The sequence below is a fragment of the Hyperolius riggenbachi genome, chromosome 10 (genome assembly GCF_040937935.1).
Source record: "Hyperolius riggenbachi isolate aHypRig1 chromosome 10, aHypRig1.pri, whole genome shotgun sequence".
Lineage (NCBI taxonomy): Eukaryota > Metazoa > Chordata > Amphibia > Anura > Hyperoliidae > Hyperolius > Hyperolius riggenbachi.
The window spans coordinates 11,827,040-11,833,039 of record NC_090655.1 but is presented as its reverse complement, the minus strand read 5'-3'; the positions used below and the strand labels follow the sequence as shown (position 1 = coordinate 11,833,039).

The 6,000-nt window shown below is 47.5% G+C and overlaps 1 protein-coding gene across 1 annotated transcript in view; it reads left to right on the top strand.

Moving 5' to 3' along the window:
* Positions 1 to 366: 366 nt before the first annotated feature.
* The window catches only part of DNMBP (dynamin binding protein), a 171,705-nt gene continuing 166,071 nt past the window's right edge, over positions 367 to 6,000 (top strand). The window contains exon 1 of the mRNA XM_068255538.1: positions 367 to 485. The gene's annotated coding sequence lies outside the window, so the exon portion shown is untranslated. The remainder of the gene's footprint in view (positions 486 to 6,000) is intronic.

The following is a 6,000-nucleotide window of genomic DNA, read 5'->3' as shown; positions in this document are numbered from 1 at the left end:
GGGGCGCGGTTTGGAGCGCTCCATGCAATATCTGACTGCTTGCAGTAGGCGGGGTAGATCAGTGCGGGGCGTGGTTTTGAGCAGAGCGTGAGGATCTGAGAGCAGTAGGGGGCGTGGTTATAAGCGCACAGTGTATGTGTGGGCGGACGGTATAAAGCAGTGAGGGGCGTGGTTTGGAGCAGAGCGTGCTGAATCTGAGAGCGGTGGGGGCGTTGCTGTGAGCGCACAGTGTATGTGTGGTAGGGGGCGTGGTTACGAGCATAGAGCTTGTGTGGGCGGGCGGGATAGAGCAGTGAGGGGCGTGGTTTTTGAGCGAAGCGTGCTGTATCAGCGAGCAGTAGGCGGGGCAGGCCCTGGGAGGGGGCGTGGTGTGGGGAAGTCTCATGACTCTCTCCGGGCGAGGTGGCGCCTCCAAGCAGTCGGAGCCTCTGGAGGGGAGAAGGTGTCAGGCTGGCCGGGGTGGACGAGCTGAGCGGCGGGTGCAGGTATGCAGGGCTCGGTGTGGGAAGCAGCTGCTGGCTGGGAGGGTACTCTGTGTCTGGCTGCGGGATGGAGGAGCTGCTGGCTGGGAGGGTACTCTATGTGTGCAGCTGTGGGATGGAGGAGCTTGTATAGGTTTCAGTGCATCCATCATCTTCTCCTATAGGAATTTTTGACGTTTTTGTGTGTGATGAAAGTGGTTTAACACTTAAAGCAAACCTGAAGTAAACATAAACTTCAGGGCTGAATTGTTTAAAAACTGATTTCTAAACTGCGGTAGTGACAGTCTCATGTAAAATCTGCTTCAGTGAGCTGCAAAGCAAACAGAAGTAATGGACATTTGAACTTGTCAATAAAGCATTATCAGCATTGTTTCCTCAGCCAGATTAAAGTGTTTTGCCTTATGTTTACATTTAGGACATCTGCCCAAATGATACTCTTTTCCACTGGCTCATTTGCATAGATAACAGAACTAGTTTTTATAACTTTTGTTGTACAGGAAGACAGTAGGGGACTTTAGACAATTTCTTAGTAGGACAAGTACTATATGTACCTGAGTCTATCTCATTGTGCCACTTCAGGTATGCGTTTTAATTCACAGTGATGTGTGATAAAGTCTTCTGCGTTGGATAGGCAGGGCTTGAGAGTTGCATGAATTCAGAGAACAAGTAGTTGGCCTAGTGAGGCTACTTGGAAAGATATGTTCTATACAGCAGGGCAGATATACCAGATCTGTCTGTAGGTGGCCACACACACACACACACACACACACACACACACACACACACACACACACACACACACACACACACACACGTTACAATTTTTCAGTAGTTCGATTTGACCCCAATTCAATTAAAATGATTGGTTGTACTGCAAAATTAAAAGGTTCTATTGTTTTTGATTGAGAATCAAATTTCCATTTTTTCGATTGTTTGAAAAATCAGACCAACTTTACCAAGAATTGTATGGTGTGTGCTAGGTTGTCAAATTGCATTCAACCAGAATACATTGTGTATAACTATTCAGTACATACCAAACTTTGTTGTTTGTATACACAACAAAAGGGATGGGATTATGAAAGTGTGTGTGTTTTATATAGTGAAAATCTAGAAAGAGTATGTATATGGTATGTTGTGTGCAAATAATACATATAGTAGAATTATCATAATATGTATCTACTGTACTTGAGAAAAAGAGAGCACACCAAGAGCCCAATATAGTGTAGTATGTTCTGGTAATGTATAATTGGAAGAGTAATAATATTAATTTAATACTCACAAACCAGGGTTACCAATTAGGCAACCACTGTCAAAGCAGGTGGGGAGATTGTCCTGACCCCACTCAGGATTGAAAAGTCGCTCTCTGTAGAAGAAGGAAGGGTACAACCCTCCACCAAGGGTGGCCTTGACGTAGATAATAGGACAACAGAGGCGCCAACAGGATAAAAAACCACTAAAAGAACCTAAAAACTCATCTTGGTAATAGAGGAGGCAGTGGTGGACTTACCTCCTCCAAGCAGAACATACGACTGGATTTTCAGCCAAAATAATTTTATTGGATACTCCAAATAAAGTGCAACGCGTTTCACGGGATACAAACCCGCTTCATCAGGCAATAACAGAGAGGAGTAAACAGCATCAGCCAGTATCATCAACGCTGAGCGCCCACTGGCTTGATACTGGCAGATGCTGTTTACTCCTATCTGTTATTGCCTGATGAAGCGGGTTTGTATCCTGCGAAACGCGTTGCACTTTATTTGGAGTATACAATAAAGTTGTTATTGACTGAAAATCCAGTCGTATGTTCTGCTTGGAGGAGGTAAGTCCACCACTACCTCCTCTATTACCAAGATGGGTTTTTACGTTCTTTTAGTGTTTTTTTTTTTATCCTGTTGGCACCTGTTATCCTATTATCTGTATTGTAATTGGTTTATTTATGTCATTAATTAGCAGAAATCGGGTGTTTGGAGCAAATTAAAGCATGGTAAATTCAGTTGTAAGTAGCAAGCAGAAGAAGACTTTGAAATCCTTTATTTGCCAAGCTCGTCTGGGTCATGCCTGGAATAGGATTTGACATGGTGGCACACACAGGGAATAAGGGCATAAAAAGAGTTCAAGAGGTTGACAGCTAAGGGCAAAAAACGGTTTCTATGCCGTGAGGTCCTGGTGGACATGGCCCGAGACCTCTGGCCTGATGGGAGTCGACTGAAGAAGTGATTATCTCCACTGATATGATGCCCCTTTGTAGTTTGAGGACAGATTCAATAGTGATGGAGGAGAAGGTCTCTGCTGGGCCTTCTTTGGGTAGATGTGGTGTTGGCCTTCCAGCTCAGGTCATCAGAGATGGTTGTGCTCAGTTGGAGGACGCTGAATATTCTTTCGACTTCGTTGCTGTTGATGTAGATTGGAGTTTGGGTGGAGAGGGCGTGCGGTGCTTTCTGAAGTCCATGATCTTTTTCATGGGTTTGGCTGTGTTGAGGACCAGCCTGTTCTCTCTCTACCAGTGGCATATTCTGTCGGCCTGCTGTTGGTAGGCATGCTCGTCCTTCTTGGTTATAAGGTCGAAAGTTTGATGACCTTTGGCAGAGTTTCCCGTGGACCTGTAGTTATCCCTATTTAGGGAGAACAGGATCGGTGTCAGGACTCAGCCTTGTGGCACACCCGTGTTGGTAACCTTCGATTGCGCCCAGCTCGATGACTTGGGACCTGTTGGTGTGGAAGTCCATGATCCACAGACGTAGGGTCGGATGGACCTTGAGTGCTGCCAGGTTTTCCTGTAGTATGCGGGGGTGATGGTATTCTTAGTCTAGAAGGATGATCATAGCATGGAAATCTGATCCATGTGATCGCTGATGAGCTCCAGGCAGATATTGATGGCCTCATTGGTGGACCTGTTTGCTCTGTACACAAACTGAAACTGGTCTAATAGGGCCAACGTGGAGGGCTTGAGGAGGTGTTCAGTGGTGATTGTAATGCTAAGCAGCAAACGATGATTCCATAAGATATTGATATTGACTACAGAGATGGAATATGGCAATATTTATAGCTACTAAAAAGACACTTCCACAGAGCAGAGTTCATTCAGTACACTGAGTGGGCAGGGCAGAAACTCAACTGTCATTGTCCTAATACTGGTCCGCACAGGCATCGGTTTCCAATGCTGGTTTTGTATTTTATTAATTTTTTTTTTTTTAAGGAAAATGTTGTTAGTCTTTTACAGTCCCTACATGATTTAGTTAAAACCCCTTTGTGCTGCTCTGTACTAGGGACTCCGCTTTGCGCTGCTGGGCACTGGGGTTTCCCTTTTGCGCTGCTGGGCACTGGGGTTTCCCTTTTGCGCTGCTGGGCACTGGGGTTTCCCTTTTGCGCTGCTGGGCACTGGGGTTTCCCTTTTGCGTTGCTGGGCACTGGGGTTTCCCTTTTGCGTTGCTGGGCACTGGGGTTTCCCTTTTGCGTTGCTGGGCACTGGGGTTTCCCTTTTGCGTTGCTGGGCACTGGGGTTTCCCTTTTGCGTTGCTGGGCACTGGGGTTTCCCTTTTGCGTTGCTGGGCACTGGGGTTTCTCTTTTGCGTTGCTGGGCACTGGGGTTTCTCTTTTGCGTTGCTGGGCACTGGGGCTGCCCTTTTGCGTTGCTGGGTACTGGGTTTCCCCCTTTGCGCTGCTGGGTACTGGGGTTCCCCCTTTGCGCTGCTGGGTGCTGGGGTTCCCCCTTTGCGCTGCTGGGTGCTGGGGTTCCCCCTTTGCGCTGCTGGGTGCTGGGGTTCCCCCTTTGCGCTGCTGGGTGCTGGGGTTCCCCCTTTGCGCTGCTGGGTACTGGGGTTCCCCCTTTGCGTTGCTGGGTACTGGGGCCCCCCTTTGCGTTGCTGGGTACTGGGGCCCCCCTTTGCGTTGGGGTTCCTGCGGCCGCGGGAACATTTTTTGCAAATTTTTTTATTTTTTTTTATTTGTCATGTAGCTAGCCTAGCGCTAGCTACATGATTCCCCCCCCTCCCTGCTGCCACCTTCCCACCCCTCCGATCGCCGCCGGCGCAATGGCCCGTCCGGAAATCCCGTTCTGAACCGGATTTCCTGGAGGGCTTGCCTCTTCGCCATGGAGACGCACGTCGTGACGTCACAGGGAGACCCGATCCATCCCTCAGCACTGCCTGGCACTCATTGGCCAGGCAGCGCACGGGGTCTCAGCTAGGGAGGCGCTGTATCGCGGTGGTGGCGATCGGGTAATGCACGCAGTAAGCAAAGTGCTTGCTGCGTGTTTTAAGAAAAAATTATTCAAATCGGCCCAGCGGAGCCTGATCGGTGACTCCGGCGTCTCTGGACGAGCCTAGCTCGTCCAGAACGCTAGGCAGGTTAAGATCTGGGGAGTTTCCCGGCCATGGACCCAAAATTTCAATGTTTGGTCCCCGAGCCACTTAGTTATCACTTTTGCCTTATGACACGGTGCTCCATCGTGCTGGAAAATTCATTGTTCTTCACCAAACTGTTGTTGAATTGTTGGAAGAAGTTGCTGTTGGAGGGTGTTTTGGTACCTTTCTTTATTCATGGCTGTGTTTTTTGGCAAAATTGTGAGTGAGCCCACTTCCTTGGATGAGATAAGAATGGTCTCAGGATGCTTTACTGTTGGCATTACACAGGACTGATAGTAGCGCTCACCTTTTCTTCCCCTGACAAGCCTTTTTCCAGATGCCCCTAACAATCGGAAAGGGGTTTCATCAGAGAATATGACTTTGCCCCAGTCTTCAGCAGTCCATTCACCATACTTTCTGCAGAAGCTCAATCTGTCCCTGATGTTTTTTTGGGGAGAGAAGTGGCTTCTTTGCTGCTCTTCTTGACACCAGGCCATCTTCCAAAAGTCTTCGCCTCACTGTGCATGCAGATGCGCTAACACCTGCCACCATTCATGTGTGGGGTTGCTTCTCATCCAAGGAAGTGGGCTCACTCACAATTTTGCCAAAAAACACAGCCATGAATAAAGAATGGTACCAAAACACCCTCCAACAGCAACTTCTTCCAACAGTTTGGTAAAGAACAATGCATTTTCCAGCACGATGGAGCACAGTGTCATAAGGCAAAAGTGATAACTAAGTGGCTCGGGGACCAAAACGTTGATATTTTTGGGTCCATGGCCTGGAAACTCCGCAGATCTTAATCCCATTAAGAACTTGTGGTCATTCCTCGAGGCGGGTGGACAAACCAAAACCAACTAATTCTGAGAAACTCAAAGAGGTGATTATGAAAGAATGGGTTGCTATCAGTCAGGATTTGGCCCAGAAGTAGATTGAGAGCATTGCCCAGTCGCATGGCAGTGGTCCTGAAAAAGAAGGGCCAACACTGCAAATACTGACTCTTTGCATAAATCTCATGTAATTGTCAATAAAAGCCTTTGAAACGTATGAAGTGCTTATAATTCTATTTCAGTACATCACATAAACAACCGAAACAAGGATCTAAAAGCAGTTTAGCAGCAAACTTTGTGAAAACGAATATTTTTGACAATCTCAAAACATTTGGCCAGGACTGT